Here is a 17,566-nt window from a genome sequence, read left to right as displayed (position 1 = left end):
GCTTAGTGACCTCTCTGGAGATGGCTCTTAATTTATATCTCTACCCCAACTACTTCTAGAACTCATGACACCCACATCGAAATACTGTGTGAAATTACCCATTTAAACAAGCTCTCCCACACAGCTCACTCATTTCTCCCAGTGACACCTCCTAAGTTTCCACAGCCCCTGCTCATTTGTTTCCAGATCCAATACACTGTGAAAGCCTCTTGATCCTTTTTTAACAACTCTCAGTTATACTGTTCTCACCATTCCCATAAACCTAACTGACCCAGACCCTCAACAGCACACAGTCTTGCTTGACTTCTTGTCTCCAGTCTCTCTAAAATCTTCCTTGCATACGATTGCCTCATTATCTTCCTAAAAACTAGTTCACGGCCAGGCGCGGTGGCTCAAGCCTGTAATCCCAGCACTTTGGGAGGCCGAGACGGGCGGATCACGAGGTCAGAAGATCGAGACCATTCTGGCTAACACGGTGAAACCCCATCTCTACTAAAAAATACAAAAAACTAGCCGGGCGAGGTGGTGGGCGTCTGTGGTCCCAGCTACTCAGGAGGCTGAGGCAGAAGAATTGCTTGAACCCAAGAGGTGGAGGTTGCAGTGAGCCGAGATCACACCACTGCACTCCAGCCTGATGACAGAGCAAGACTCCATCTCAAAAAAAAAGAGAAGATAAATCTTGAAAACATTATGCCATGCAAAAGAAGCCAGACACAAAGGAGCACATGTTATATAATGTCATTGTTCTTTTTCAGACAGGGTCTCACTCTGTCACCAGGCTGAGTGCAGTGGCACAATCATGGCTTACTGCAGCCTTGACCTCCCAGACTCAAGTAATGCTCCCACGTCAACCTCCTCAGTAGCTGGGACTACAGATGCATGCCACCACCACACCCAGCTAATTTTTTATTTTTTGTAGAGAGGAGGTCTCGCTATGTTGCCCAGGCTGGTCTTGAACTGCTAGAGGCAAGTGATCTTCCCGCCTTGGCCTCTCAAAGTGCTGAAATTACAAGCATAAGCCATTATGCCCAGCCTATATGATGCCATTTAAATGAAGCTCAAAAACAGGCAATTCCAATTAATGGTGTTAAGAATTCACCCTAGAGGGTGGGATTAATGGCACAGGTGCTCAAGGGAACTCTGGGCTGATGGAAATGTTCTACATTTCAATTCAGGTAGTGATTGCATGGGTATACACATTTACCAAAAATCAACTTGTATACTTGAGATCTATATACATTTCAATGTATTTTAATTTTACTTCAATTTTTAAATATAAACTAAGGAAAGGAGCCAATAATTCAATCTATCAGGTACAAAGCACCTGTATTCATGTTCTATTGATGCAATAAACCACCACTAATTTAGTGGCTTAAACAACACTTACTCATTAGTTTGCAGAATTCAGTTCCTTGAAGTCATAGTTTGAGTTCCCCATTGTCCTGTTTTCGGCCAGGGACTATTATTAGCTCCTAGAAGACCTTCTCAGGTCCTAGCACTGTGACCTCTTCCATCTTAGCCATGGAGAACCTCTCTCAAGTCAAATTCCTCTCACACTTGTACTCTCTCTAATTTTCCCTTCTGAGACCAGCCTGAAAAACTCTCTGATTTTGCTTTTAAAAAGCTCACATGATTACATTAGGTCCACTCAGATCGTTTCCCTTCTGATTAATTCAAAATCAACTAAGTTGTAACCTTAATTATGTCTTCAAAATCCTGTTTGCCACACAAGGTAGCATAATCATGGGTGTGATATCTCATCATTCATAGTTTCAGGTATTAGGGGCCATCTTAGAATTCTGTGTACCAAGCACACATAAAGCCATTGGTGCTTTCTGGAAGCTCCTTTATAATCCTGTTCAGAGGAAGTGGCAAAGAAGTCAAAAATGATCAATCCAACATTTTTTTTTTTTTTTTGAGACAGTCTCACTCTGTCACCCAGGCTGGAGTACAGTGGCACGATCTCAGCCCAATGCAACCTCGGTATCCTGGGTTCAAGTGATTCTCATGCCTCAGCCTCCTGAGTAGCTGAGATTACAGGTGCATGCTATCACACCAGGCTAATTTTTGTATTCTTTTTATTAGAGATGGGGTTTTACTATGTTGGTGAGGCTGGTCTCAAACTCCTGACCTCAAGTGATCCACCTACCTTGGCCTCCCAGAGTGCTGGGATTACAGGTGTGAGCCACTGCACCTGGCCCCCAACTTTTATTTTTAGAGACAGGATCTCACTATGTTTCCCAGGCTGGAGTATAGGGGCACAATCATGGCTAATTGCGGTCTTGACCTCCCAGACTCAGGCGATTCCTAGGTTCAGCCTCCTGACTAGGTGGGACCACAAGCGCATACCACCACATGGGGCTAATATTTTTATTTTTTGTAGACACAGGGTCTCGCTATGTTGCCCAGGCTGTTCTTGAACTCCTGAACAGAAGCAATCTTCCTGCCTCGGCCTAACAAAGCGCTGGGATTACAGGAGTGAGTCACAATTTAATGTGTAATAAGATACTGTTATTAGTCTGCTATAACAGACTATATGGCTGCCATATGACTATATGGCTGCCATAACCAAGTACCAGAAAGCCTAAATGACTTAAGCAACAGAAATTTATTTCTCATGGTTTTGGAGGTGCCTTCTTGCTATCTCCTCACATGGTCTCTTCTCTGTACCTACATATCTGTGGTGTCTCTCTCTGAGTCCAAATTTCCTCTTCTTTAAGGACATCAGTCAGAATGAATTAGGGCTCACCCTACAGGCATTATCTTAATCACCTCTAAAGCCCCTATTTCCAAATACAGTCACATTCTGAGGCACTAGGGGTTAGGGTTTCAACAGAAGAATTTTAAGGGAACACAATTCAGCCCATGACAGAGACCAAGGACAAAAAACAGAAACAAGAAAGCAAGGACCAGGCCAGGCGCAGTGGCTCACACCTGTAATCCTAACACTTTGGGAGGCCGAGGCGGGCAAATCACCTGAGGCCAGGAGTTCGAGACCAGCCTTGGCAACATGTGAAACCCCATCTCTACTAAAAATACAAAAAATTAGCAGGGTATGGTGGTGCATACCTATAATCCCAGCTACTCGGGAGGCTGGGGCACAAGAATCACTTGAACTTGGAAGGTAGAGGTTGCAGTGAGCCAAGGCCATGCCACTGCACTGCAACCTGGGTGACAGCAAGAGACTCTGTCTCAAAGCAAAAAAAGAAAGAAAGAAAGAAAGAAAGAAAGAAAGAAAGAGAGAGAGAGAGAGAGAGAGAGAGAGAGAGAGAGAGAGAGAAAGAAAGAAAGAAAGAAAGAAAGAAAGAAAGAAAGAAAGAAAGAAAGAAAGAAAGAAAGAAAGAAAGGACCCCCATTTCCTCCCAGCCTAGAAATGTCTGAGTCAAGGATATACCCATTGCCCTCAAACCTCTAGTAATGTTCATACACTGATAATAGCTAGCACCAAAGTTAACCCCTGAAAAACTAAGATTATCAGAAATTGAAAGGCATTCCAAGAAACCAACCAAATATCAAACAGGACCTTTTCTAGGTGTCTGATTATTTAACAAACATTTATTGAGGACTTACTATATGTCAAATACTAAGCTAGGTGTTGAAGAGAACATGAAGATTAAAAAATAAAGTCCTGGCCGGGCGCGGTGGCTCAAGCCTGTAATCCCAGCACTTTGGGAGGCCGAGGCGGGCGGATCACAAGGTCAGGAGATCGAGACCACAGTGAAACCCCGTCTCTACTAAAAATACAAAAAATTAGCCGGGCGCGGTGGCGGGCGCCTGTAGTCCCAGCTACTCAGGAGGCTGAGGCAGGAGAATGGCGGGAACCCGGGAGGCGGAGCTTGCAGTGAGCCGAGATCGCGCCACTGCACTCCAGCCTGGGCAACAGCATGAGACTCCGTCTCAAAAAATAATAATAATAAATAAATAAATAAATAAATAAAGTCCTTCTGATTTGGATTCTGATTCAAACAATCCTACTATTTAAAAAAGAAGAGGAGGAGGGAGGGAAACAACAAAGGAAGGAATGAAACAAAGAACAAATAAATGAAAAACGGAAAGGAAGAACAATTATAAGGTAATTGCAGAAATTTGATCATTGGCTGGATATTTTATGATATTAAGGAGGAAATAATCTTTTTTTTTTTTTGAGACAGAGTCTTGCTCTGTTGCCCAGGCTGGAGTGAAGTGGTGTGATCTCCGCTCACTGCAAGCTCCGCCTCCCAGGTTCACAACATTCTCCTGCCTCAGCCTTCCGAGTAGCTGGGACTACAGGTGCCCACCACCACACCCGGCTAATTTTTTTGTATTTTTAGTAGAGACGGGGTTTCATCATGCTCACCAGGATGGTCTCGATCTCCTGACCTTGTGATCTGCCTGCCTCAGCCTCCCAAAGTGCTGGGATTACAGGTGTGAGCCACCGCGCCCGGCCCAGGAGGAAACAATCTTTTAGTGTGATAATGGTTTCTGATATATTTGTGATATTGTTTCTTAAAATGCCCTTGTATTTTAGGAGTAAGCTGAAATATCTACAGATGAAATGATTTGATGTCTATGATTTTCTACAAAATAATTCATAGTTGGAAGTGGGAATATAGATGACAAGAGATTGAATTGAAATGTTCATCACTGAAGCTGGATGATAAGTAAATGCAAACTCATTACATTATTGGCTCTACTTTTATAACTGTTTTCCGAGAATAAAAATTCCTTGCTCTCCAGAAGCTTATAATAAAAGGAGTCAGACATTCCAACAAATAGAATACAATGACAAAGTGTTGGGTCAGCTCCAAGGGCAGCAATGGTTCTGGGATAGGCAGAAGGAGTCAGAGTAGATATCAAAGAAGAGCCCCTCGTTGACCAGAGGCTTTAAGGAAGAGTATCTCAGGCCAAGGAAAGACAAGTGGGTACAAAGGCACATAGACATGAAGTAGCAGAGCTTCCCCACATGACTTACTAGCAGCCATGTTAGTGCAAGGGTAGGTTCTAGAACCAGACTACCTGTGCTGGAGTTCTGCTTCTGAGTGCCTGCTGTGAGACCTCAGGCAGGATATGTGTAATGTCTCTGTGCCTCAGATTCTTTACCTATAAAACAAGGATTAGAGCAATAGCAATATATACTTCAAGGGGCTGATGTCAGGAGTTGATGAATTATTTAATGTGTAAAATGCTTAGAAGACGGTGGGTAAAAAATAAATGCCAGCTATTAGCAATGGTAGCAGACTCCTAGCCTACGATACCGCACATTCTGAAAAATATCCTCCAATTTGTTAATGTATCTCCTTTTTGTTAGACTGTAAACTTGTAAAATAAGGACTGTGTCTTATCTATCTCTTTATTCCTAAAAACTAGCCTAAGACCACGCCCATAGTAGGCCTTGATCAGGCAATTCTTTCAGGTGGCAGGGGAGGGACCATCAACAGCCTCTGTCTAACTCCCTCTTTATTTCTCCATGTGATACCCTCAATTCCTGAAATTCTCTGGCTTCCTTTAGCTTCCTTCCTTGTGTCTAACTCCTCCCCTATTCTGCTCCAGGGTTGTTCATTTATTAATTATGCCCTCTGGTCCCTTCCCTGGCAGGTTTTCCAGTGCTTCCTCTCTCTCTCCCCACAGATAAGATACTCCCTGAACAGCCTCTGCATTGCTTATTCTGCAATTAGTGAACGGTGAGGGAGGCTGAATTCCTAGATCATACCTATTCGTGAAAAGTAGAATCCTCTGGAAAAGAGAAAAGCAGGTCAGATGGCCAAAATGAAAAGACAAAAGCAGGTCAGATGCCAAAATATAAAGCCTTCAAATGTAGCCCCAGCTTGAGGAAATCCTGTAGACATGTTTGTACCATCAGCTAAAATCTCACTGTAATGTTCTGGGGGTTTAGAAACTGCTGGGGAGGAAGGAGGCCTGATGAGCAGGGAGCCCAGCTTTCTATCAATTTTTGCAAACTTCAGTATTTCTTTTTCCTCTGCTAGTAAACGTCCTCATTTTCCCTCAGAGCAGACTCAGAGAGAAAGAAAATGGGAAGATCCATTTTCATATCTGGAGCCTGAGAACTGAGAACATACAAGACCGCAGATGGCTACTGACTCTAAAGATCAAGTAGGAAAGTCAGATGCAGTTCCCTCTGTGTACAAAGTGCCCTCTGCCCTGAGCCATGATGTGGGGCTGGAACATGATCCCAGTCTCCCCAAGAGTGGGGACTGCTGGTAGATCATTAACTACCCACAAGCGGAAGGAAAAAGAGACCTCCGAAGTACCTCTCTCTACCCATTCTCCCTGTTTCCTCTGAGAAGACAATTCAAGGCCGTGTCCCCAGCCTCAGGTTTAAGGGTTCTTTAATGCAAGAAGGGTGGGAGAGGGGACCACAAAGCAGAAACAGGACACTGGAGAAAACAGACTGACCATGCTTTGTTTAAAGGTCAAAGTCTTGTGAAGCATGCCAATCTTTCTTCATTGCTTGGGCTCTGTATGATGTGAGCCTTGTCCTGTACCTGGAGCACTATGTGAACCCAGAGTTTTTCTTGCTTGGGGCTAGAGAATTAAAAAGAGGTAACTGTTAAAAAAAAAAAAAAAAAAAAAAAAAAAAGGCCAATAAACACAAGCAGAGTAGCAAGTATCTGAAATCCTAAGTGTGATTATAAGGAAGTGAAACTGGTTTTCTTGTAGGCCTCAGACTGGTTTTGAAAGTAACTCTACATGGCAAGTTGAGCAAAATATTTTGAGTAATGATGACAGAATTTTTTGGATAGATGTGTGTTTATTCCCAGGACAACTACTTTTAAGGTGCCCATATTTATCTGGATACGATATACTTGTTAATAGAATCCTATACCTATAACTCATATGAGTTTCATAACTTTTTTGTCTTAACTTACATAGGACTTAGGAACGGTTTAATACTAGCAGGAGTTTAAACAGGCCAATTTCCCCATTTGAAGCCTTCCTGGTTAACTCCATCAGCCAGCCCTGTTTGGTCCAGAGGAGAAGGAGAAGGAGTGGAAATGGACAGAAACAGATGTGACATTCTCCCACTTCCATTTAACACAAGAAGGGCTTTATTATCTTTATTGGAGAATAAGGCTTTGCTCATTCACTGGCTACTTCACATCAGACAGAGAAACTTAATTAATGTAAATTATTCAAAGAACCAGCTGTAAAATTTATCACTAAATTAACAAAGTACAGGGCAAGAGTATTAGTTATTAGTGCTTCATGCATGTTTCAGCTTATTCTCTAAAGCTCAGCAACCTCTCTCTTCTTAAGAATTGTAAGTCCTCCATACTGTCAGAGGCGTTAGAACCAGAGCAACTCCATATTGAACTGGGGCTGGGTAAAATGAGGCTGAGACCTGCTGGGCTGCATTCCCAGGAGGTTAGGCATTCTTAGTTGCAGGATGAGCTAGGTCAACACAAGATCTAGGTCACAAATTCCCTGCTGATAAAACAGGATGCAGTAAAGAAGCTGGTCAAAACCCACCAAAACCAAGATAGTGATGAAACTGACCTCTGGTTGCCCTCACTGCTCATTATACACTAATTATAATGTATTAGCATGCTAGAAGACACTCCCCCCAGCACCACGGCAGTTTGCAATTGCCATGGCAATATCTGGAAGTTACCCTACATGATCTAAAAAAAAGAGGAGCCCTCAGTTCTGGGAAATCCCTGTCCCTTCCTTGGAAAACTCATGAATAATCCACCCTATATTTAGCATATGATCAAAAAATAACCATAAAAATAGCCAACTGGAAGCACTCAGGGCTACTCTGCCTATGGAGTAGCCATTCTTTTGTTTCTTTAGTTCTCTAACAAACTTGCTTTCACTTTATGGACTTGCCCTGAATTCTTTCTTGTGCAAGATCCAAGAACCCTCTCTTGGGGTCTGGATTGGGACCCCTTTCCCATAACATCTTCCCGGGAACCATGAAGGGACAATACTGGAGAGACCTCCCAATCCAAAGGAAAATTATCCATGCAGCACCAATTGGCTGACTTTGGGTAAGTGCTGGGGTACATTTTGTCCTAGGTAAAGGACAAAGTTGGGTTAGAGGCCCAACCTGAAAGGGTTAGAATCCCTCCTAAGACATAGCGGGTTGTGCTCGCTTCAGCAACACATATACTAAAATTGGAATGATATAGAGAAGATTAGCTAAAAGTTTTTATATATTAAAAGAGAAAAGGAAGGAAGAAAGGAAGGATGGGAGGAAGGAAGGGAGGAAGATGGAAGGGAGGAAGGGAAGGAGGGAGGGAGGGAGGGAGGGAAGGAGGAAGGAAGGCAGGCAGGCAGGCAGGCAGACAGGCAGGCATAAGGGGTTAAAAGGCCCATCACAGTAAAGGGCAAGGATGCTTGTCTGAACTTGGGCTAAAGGCTCAACTTAGGAAGGTCAGAGTCTCTCCTAAGACATAGGGAGTTAGAGGTCTCCCTTGGTAACATTCCTCTTGGTTAAAAATGGATTTGGTACTACAGGATGTTAACCACTATTCTCTTTGGATTAATCTGCCTTGCGCTCTTTGCTGAAAGCCACAAGTTACAGGATTAGGCATGTACAGGATTGTGGGACACAGGGAGCTTTTTTCTCCCTAAAGGGGGAAACTTGAGAGCCATTGAGACTACCAGAAAAGATCCCGCCAAGACTGACAATCAGCTGCCTGAATGTTTGATCCAGTGTCGCTGCAATGGGTGGGTCTTTCCCTGGCCCCTCTGAGCTCCTTGCCTCTCCCGCCCTGCTGCAGGCAATGCTTTTCTCCCTTCCCTTTCCTCTCTCTCTGTGCGCAAACCAGTTGAATGTATGGTAAAAATCACTTTTTATCTCCTCTGCAAAGTTTTCATTACTGGGAAAAAGGATTTATGAAGCTCATCTTAGGCTGTAACAAATCCAGTGTAATTTGTTCTACGAATTTGTTTTTCTGTGTCATTCTGTCATAAAAAGAGATACCATAGGATAGAATGCCAGCCAAGGACCCCTGTAAGCCCTCTGTTCAAGCCGCCCCAGAAAGCTGTTCAGTTACAAACACTGCAGGTTAATGAAACCAAAAAACAAAACAAACAAAAAACCTGGATGAGGTTTCTCCCTCACCTTATTTTATGTCCTTGGGAGTCTGACATTGTAACCCTGGTACTTTCTCTTGGTCTCTGCCATCTGGAGGGCAGGAATTTGGGGGCTCATGTCATAGCCCTAAAAATTACCTTGAGCAGTTAAAAGCCTTAGCAAGTTCAAAATTGGCTGTTCTAGGCTTCTTCTGGGAAGAGTAACAGAAACTGCCCAATGTTGTAGCTCAGTAGCTAAGATTTCTCTCTTTTCACAATGGTGGCCAGGGTTCAATTTCCAGCCTGGGGAATAAGTCCTTTCTGGTTTATTTGTGTGACCTTTGCCATTTATTAATTATCTGCCTCTCCATGAACAACTTCTTTTTTAATTTTTATTACTTTTTTTTTTTTTTTTTGCCCATGACACAACCCTCAGGAGATCCTGAGAACATGTGCCCCCGTCCATGAACAACTTCTGACTCCCCTTCTCAAATTTTCCTTTCTCTGTGCTACCTTAACAGATTCCAGATCTTGTAAAAACTGCTTACCAGCTCTTTGGAAATATCCGGTACACCCACAGTTAAATCATAACCTTAGTTAAAACTTATTGGTTTCATCTGAGAAGTTACCTTTGGTAAAGTCCAAAAGCCAGAAATATTGACTGTTTGTCTTAACTAGAGTCTAGTAATAAGAGGTTTGGTTAAAAGGCAGCTTAATTTAAAGCAGATGTCCAAGCTATGCATACGTTTTAAAGGTGTTTATGTTTTTTTTTTTTTTTTTGATCTTACTTTCCTGGAAAAAACAAAAACAAAAACTTTTTCTTCTCAGACAACTGAATTCTCTTTCTCCAGTTTTTATTCTTGCCACCTTCATGCCTATATAAGAGGACCTAAGATAATTTCTTTTTTTTTTTTTTTTTTTTTTGAGACGGAGTCTCACGCTGTTGCCCAGGCTGGAGTGCAGTGGCGCGATCTTGGCTCACTGCAAGCTCCGCCTCCCGGGTTCCCGCCATTCTCCTGCCTCAGCCTCCTGAGTAGCTGGGACTACAGGCGCCCGCCACCGCGCCCGGCTAATTTTTTGTATTTTTAGTAGAGACGGGGTTTCACTGTGGTCTCGATCTCCTGACCTTGTGATCCGCCCGCCTCGGCCTCCCAAAGTGCTGGGATTACAGGCTTGAGCCACCGCGCCCGGCCGAGGACCTAAGATAATTTCTAATAGCCTGGGACTCCTTGGGAAAAACAGAGGAGGTGACACAGACCCCATTTTGGGGAAAACTTCTCTTTTCTTCATGGAACCCCAGGAATTAAAAGTGGATAGGCCAGGCGCAGTGGTTCACACCTGTAATCCCAGCACTTTGGGAGGCCGAGGCAGGTGGATCACGAGGTCAGGAGTTCAAGACCAGCCTGGCCAAGATGATGAAACCTCATCTCTACTAAAAATACAAAAATTAGCTGGGCATGGTGGCAGGTTCCTGTAATCCCAGCTACTTGGGAGGCTGAGGCAGAGAATTGCTTGAACTCCTGAGGCAGAGTTTGCAGTGAGCTTACACCACTGCACTCCAGCCTGGGCAACAGAGCAAGACTCTGTCTCAAAAAAACATAAAATAGGCCGGGCGCGGTGGCTCAAGCCTGTAATCCCAGCACTTTGGGAGGCCAAGACGGGTGGATCACGAGGTCAGGAGATCGAGACCATCCTGGCTAACGCAGTGAAACCCCGTCTCTACTAAAAAATACAAAAAAATAGCCGGGCGAGGTGGCGGGCGCCTGTAGTCCCAGCTACTCGGGAGGCTGAGACAGGAGAATGGTGCAAACCCGGAAGGCGGAGCTTGCAGTGAGCTGAGATCTGGCCACTGCACTCCAGCCTGGGCGACAGAGCGAGACTCCGTCTCAAAAAAAAAAAAAAAAAAAAAAAAAAAAAAAAAAAAAAACCATAAAATAAAAGTGGACAGATGCCTCTCAAAATCTAAGGCTCTGTTCTGTTTTGCATTGCATTACCTGACGTTTTGACTTTTGGGGGGTATCAGAAATTACTTTGCATTGGCCGGGCATGGTGGCTCACACCTGTAATCCTAGCACTTTGGGAGGCCAAGGGGGGCAGATCACCTGAGGTCAGGAGCTTGAGACCAGACTCAACATGGAGAAACCCTATCTCTACTAAAAATACAAAATTAGCTGGACGTGGTGGTGCATGCCTATAATCCCAGCTACTCAGGAGGCTGAGGCAGGAGAATTGCTTGAACCTGGGAGGCAGAGGTTGTGGTGAGCCAAGATCACATCATTGCACTCCAGCCTGGGCAACAAGAGTGAAACTCTGTCTCAAAAAAAAAGAAATTACTTTGCATTACAAGAGAGTTTTTAGCCTTCATGTGTAATAACTAGGTAGGAAATACACTTAAGGGATGGCTAATGGCAGTTATGGGGGAATACTCAGCTCTTCGCATGTTTGGACCAGAGAAACATGCTCTCAGCCACCTAAAAGGTATGGAAACATCTGCAACTCCCACTGAGAGATGAGTCTCCCATGGGAGATGGGCTGTTTATTTCTTTTTTGGGATCCAGGATCCAGTATAAAAATGGGCCCCTTAATTATTGGGGATCTGTTTTGCCTTCCAGCTGTGTTTCCTTATTAGGCCCTAGAAACCACATGCTTTTCTGGCATCGTTCTTTAAAAGGCTCCACCCTAAAGCCAGTCAGTAATTAACATCCTTGGAGAAATCTCTATGTGTAAGAGTGTATGCTTTTCCTAGCTGTCTTTTTTTTTTTTTTTTAGACAAGAGGTTTGCTCTTGTCTCCAAGGCTGGAGTGGCACCCACCACCATGTCCAGTTAATTTTGTATTTTTATTACAGGTGGGGTTTCACCATGTTGGCCAGGCTGGTCACGAACTCCTTACCTTAGGTGATCCACCCACCTTGGCCTCCCAAAGTGCTGTGATTATAGGCGTAAGCCACCGCACTTGGCCCTGGCTGTCTTAACTGAACTGTTATTCACACCATTTTCCTTGGTTTGAATAAAATATGAATTCTCTATTTTGTTTCATCTAAGAGTTGGCCCTTTGGAAATGTAATTTAGCATTGCTTAGCTGACAATGAGGACAGGGAACAGAAGAAAATAGAAACAAGGTAGAAAGAAAAAAAACAGTAGAGGAGAGAGGTGTGAAGAAAGCTATGAATATGAAGATGTATTTTTGGTAAGGAAAGTTATAAAGAAAAGAAATATTATGTGAGAAAAGATCTTGTATGGTAAATTCTTGTCCTAAAGTAGAATGACTGATTATTTAGGAAAGAGGGAAATATAAGACAAGTTAGAAAGTCTAAGCATGTCACACATGGTCTGTGTAAGTCATGACAGAGTTCATAAAATGGGAAAGAAAAACTTAAAAACTGGCAAATGAAAAATCTTACAACTACTGGTTCTGCTTCTGTCTGTGTATCTAAGTTTTGTTTTTTGTTCTTGTTTTTGTTTTTCGTCTGTGTATTTATATGTGTTGTGTGTGCGGTATTTATATAAAAAGCTCTAATTGATTGGCTTAAAGAAAAATAAGTGCTGAAATCAAATATTTTGTCAGAAAAATAAAAACTTTAATGTCTTTTAATTCACATGACTTTAGTAATCTTTATGAAATAAAGAAACTTTTCAAGATTATTGGTAAAACACAAACATCTTCAAAACTTAGACATTTAGTCTAAATTAGTCAGGTCAAATACTGTCTTTGCTAGAAGGCTTCAGGTTATAAACTACATCTTTGACTTTTGATACTTGTACAACTTACCTACTTTGTAGCTAGATTCTAGATAAGGCCTGGGGACATATGGAGTTATCCATGCCCCCAACTGTGTTGGAAATAGTGAGACCTTATCTGCATTTCTGTCTGGTGTCCTAGGCTACACACCTGGTACATAAATAAAATTGCTTACTAACCAGGTCTTTCACCAAAAATAAAAGTTGCTAAGAGTTAACATTGTAACATATGTAATTGAGACTACTGGAGAAACAGTTTTACATGCAAGGTATATAAGGAAAGTAGAATGTGTTTTTGGTAAAAGATTGTAAGAAAGTATGGAGATGTGTTTCTTTCCCTAATTTAGAGAGTTAAAGGATAGAATAAAGCTGATGTTTGAGTAAGTTGTGAAAGGTTTATGAAAGGTTAGTGTTGTAAAAGAAATTATGAGAAGATATTGGCTAAAATTAAACGAGTATTATTCAATTTATCTGTAAATTGAACATTGGAATAAAAGCATAACATGGCTTTCTTAGAGTATGGTTCTATTCTTTAACAACAACAACAACAACAAACCTGTAAAGTGTTATAAAAGGTTTATAACAATCTTACCTTATGATCAAATGATTAAGATTAGACAGATTTGCGTATAATTTTTTTTTTTTTTTTTTTTTTTTGGCCAGGCACTGTGGCTCACACCTGTAATCCCAGCACTTTTGCAGGCTGATGTGGGCAGATCACAAGGTCAGGAGATCAAGACCATCCTGGCCAACATGGTGAAATCCTGTCTCTACTAAAAATACAAAAATTAGCTGGGTGTGGCAGTGCACACCTGTAATCCCAGTTACTTAGGAGGCTGAGGCAGGGGAATGGCATGAACCTGAGAGGCAGAAATTGCAGTGAGCCGAGATCACACCACTGCACTCCAGTCTGGTGACAGAGTGAGACTCCGTCTCAAAAAAAAGGGGGGGCTGGTCTTAAACTCCTGGGTTTAAGTGATTCTCCTGCCTCAGTCTCCCAAAGTGTTAGGATTAGAGGCATGAGCCATTGCACCTGACCAGATTTGTCTGTTAGGTTTCATTAAGAACTAGATTTAACATCAATATAGTACACTAACATAAAGGTGAGATTTGGCTTTCTCTCTTGAACAAGATTTTTGTGTAATTTCTTTTTAATGAAAGATTTTGGTTTGCCTTTTGAATAAACTACAGGAAAAAGAATGAAAGAAAAGAGAAAGATTATTTGGAAAGCTAAGTCTTCCCTCTGTCAATGAGTAAAGGTTTTTCCCCTTTTTTTTTTTTTTTTTTTTTTCAGGTAGAGTCTCACTCTGTCACCCAGACTGGAGTGCAGTGGCACAATCTTGGCTCACTAAAACCTCCGCATCCCAGGTTCAAGTAAATCTCCTGCCTCCGCCTCCCAAGTAGCTGGGATTATAGGCATGCACCACCACGCCTGGTTAATTTCTTGTATTTTTAGTGAGACAGTGTTTCCCCATATTGGCCAGGCTGGTCTCAAACACCTGACCTTATGATCCACCCACCTCGGCCTCCCAAAGTGCTGGGATTACAGACATGAGCCACCATGCCCAGTCAGGTTTTTCCCTTTTTAAAATCTTTGAGTTATCATTTTGGCTAAATGACTTACAGTGTGCCGGGATTCTTTTTTATATCAAGTATTTCAAACCTTTGACATTTGAAAACTTTTCAAAATCAAAGTATAAATTGCCAGTTTCTGACCTGATTAATCCTTTAGATATTAGATACCCTAAAGTCCAAAAGAGACACATTTGGCTTATTTGGTATATTAAAATCATACAGGAAGCATTGTCAAATATGAAATAGTGTTTGGCTTTCTTTGGGCTGTATTTGTATAAATGTGTTATTGGTATGTTTTCCAAAATTATACTATAGTCCTATAATACTGATATGACTTAGTGTATATTATCAGTAATAATTATAATTGTTTTGTAAAATTGTTGTATGCTACAGAAGAACCATGACTGCCATAAGAATTTCTGTCATCCACAGACAATTGTTGTCTTATTTTGATCCTCTTTAAAGGGCAGTTTATAATCAGCTATAGGACTCTGACAAGTACTCTTAAATGCAGGCCTTTGATAACTTTGGAAAGTGTGCCATTAAAATAGAGAGGAAAGAACTTCAAAGACTCTCTTGGAAAACTAATGTGTACATAAATGTTGAGTGAAACAGGAATTAATTGCATAGACTGAACTAACAAAAGACGAAAATAATCTTTTTATGACTTTTTGCCTAAAACATTGCTGATCCTTTCTGTCTTTTCAGAGTCAAGAATACTTTTCTTTTGAGCTATTTACAGCTTTTAACAAGTAAAATACATTCCAATAAATAAAATTTGGAGCATATTTCTTTCTCTCTACCTCATTTCTCCAAAATTTGGAAACTGTAAGTATTCTTAACTATGGCAATATTTGCACAAGTACAATAAGAATCTGTTTTCTTTCGTAACAGGACACCACTGGAGACAATGGTTATTTTGTGAAGGCTTTGACTGGAATGGCATGCCAGGTGCAAAAAGACTACTTTTAAGGAATCAAAAGTTGACTTACAGAGTCAGAAAAAGCCCCCTGGGAAAACTGGCCTCGTGCCTTGTCTATGCAATCCTTGTACAGAGATCCTGACCTGTGGTAAGTAAAGAATGTCACTTTCTAAAGAATGTCACTTTTTTTTTTTTTTTTTTTTTTTGAGAGAGTGTTTCACTCTGTCACTCAGCCTGGAGTGCAGTGATACAATCTTGGCTTACTGCAACCTCCATCTCCCAGGTTCAAGTGATTCTCCTGCCTCAGCCTCTGAGCAGCTGTGATTACAGGCATGTGCCACCATGCCCAGCTAAATATTCGTTTGTATTATTAGTAGAGACAGGGTTTTCACCATGTTGGCCAGGCCGGTCTCAAACTCCTGACATCAAGTGATCAATCCACCTCAGCCTCCAAAAGTGCTGGCGTTACAGGTGTGACTACCACGCCTGGCCAAAAATGTCACTCTCTGGCCCAGGAGTCCCAATTATCCTGGGAAATTGAGAGGAGAGAAATGTACCCAAGTCATACAAGTATGTGAAGGTACAAACCCATGGCTGGGCTCAGTGCTTTAAAAGCTCTAATCCGAGATTCCTTATGGAACAAAGTTCCATCAAATCCAATTTAAAAAGAGCCTATATGGCAAATAATTACTCTTGCTGCACTTTATACAAACAATCAGACCTAGTATAATAAGACTAAAACTTAGTTTGCAAATAAATGAGTCCTACCATGATTCGTTTTTAATAAAAATGGGAATTAGAGAAAAATTATTTTTCAAAAACTGTGATACACCTGTTATTAGACTCTAGTCTCATCTGTTGCTTTTTGAGTTTTTTCTGCATTTTAGACTGACTCTGCTTCTTCCTGTGAACCAACCAGTGATCTCTGGCTGCTGCTCAGAAGAAACAAAAGGGGAAGGTAATGTAAAAATCTAGATCAATATCTTAATTCTGGGCATGTATTGGAATCAGCTAGTGACTCTGTATCAGCTTGGTTCCAACAACTGCCCTGTTCATGAAACACTTTCTTATTTAGTTCACTTGGAATAATTTTACTTATTTTGCTTTACTTTTGTGGAATATATTGCTCTCATATTCTTTGTGTAAAAATGCAAGATAAGCTTATTCAATGTTTTCTTAAATTGAGTACTTATTATCTTTCAGATATCACCTTTTGTCAGAACTCAGAGTTATGAAGGGCCCTCACTATACTGAAGCTCTCTGACTGAGCTCCTCTCTACCCTGGATACAAGACACCCTAATAGGCAGGAATATCACTGCCCCTATTCAGCCTAAAGAAGTTACAGTAGATGGATCTTTGCCCCTCTGCAACCCTTAGGATTAAAGATTCCCTTGTAAAAAGGCGGGAAATATGTCAGAGGTCTTCAAACCAGAGCAACACCATCTTGAACAGGGTCTGGGTAAAATAAAGCTGAGACCTGCTGGGCTGCATTCCCAGATTAGGCATTTTTAGTTGCAGCATGAGACAGGAGGTCGGCACAAGATACAGGTCACAAAGAACCCGCTGATAAAACAGGATGCAGTAAAGAAGCTGGCCAAAACCCGCCCAAACCAAGATAAAGATGGAACTGACTTCTGGTTGTCCTCATTGCTCTTTATACACAAATTATAATGGTGACCATGCTAGAAGACACTCCCACCAGTGCCATGACAGTTTACAAATACCATGGCAATGTCTAGAAGTTACCCTAAATGGTCAAAAAGGAAAAGGAACCCTCAGTTCCAAGAAATCGCCACCTCTTTCCTGGAAAACTCATGAATAATCTACCCCATATGTAGCGTATAATCAAGAAATAACCATAAAAATATCCAACCAGCAGCCCTCAGGGCTGCTCTGCCTATGGAACAGCTATTCTTTTGTTTCTTCTCTAATAAACATGCTTTCACTTTACTCTATGGACTTACTCTGACTTCTTTCCTGTATAAGATCCAAGAACCCTCTCTTGGGGACTCGATCAGGACCCCATTCTGGTAATAATATAACCCAACAATTCCACTCCTAGGTATATACCCAAAAGAAATAAAAACATGTCTATACAAAAACTCACACACAAATGTCCAAGGCTGGGCTTGATGGCTCACCCCTGTAATCCCACCACTTTGGGAGGCTGGGGTGGGCACATCACTTGAGCTCAGGAGTTCAAGACCAGCCTGGCCAACATGGTGAAACAATGTCTCTTCTAAAAATACCAATATTAGCTGGGTGTAGTGGTGTGCACCTGTAATCCCAGCTACTCAGGAGTCTGGGCCAG

The 17,566-nt window shown here is 41.8% G+C and overlaps 1 long non-coding RNA gene across 1 annotated transcript; it reads left to right on the top strand.

The window, feature by feature from the left end:
- The first annotated feature begins 4,650 nt into the window (after window positions 1-4,650).
- Window positions 4,651-17,202, top strand: LOC144337534 (uncharacterized). Its single transcript, XR_013410737.1, has 4 exons — window positions 4,651-7,988; window positions 15,227-15,402; window positions 16,142-16,212; window positions 16,458-17,202. It is a non-coding gene; the product is annotated as an uncharacterized LOC144337534 (long non-coding RNA).
- The last annotated feature ends 364 nt before the right edge of the window (window positions 17,203-17,566 follow it).

This window comes from Macaca mulatta, chromosome 19 (genome assembly GCF_049350105.2).
Source record: "Macaca mulatta isolate MMU2019108-1 chromosome 19, T2T-MMU8v2.0, whole genome shotgun sequence".
In the NCBI taxonomy this organism is placed as follows: Eukaryota; Metazoa; Chordata; class Mammalia; order Primates; family Cercopithecidae; genus Macaca; species Macaca mulatta.
This window is presented reverse-complemented; position numbering and strand designations above follow the sequence as displayed.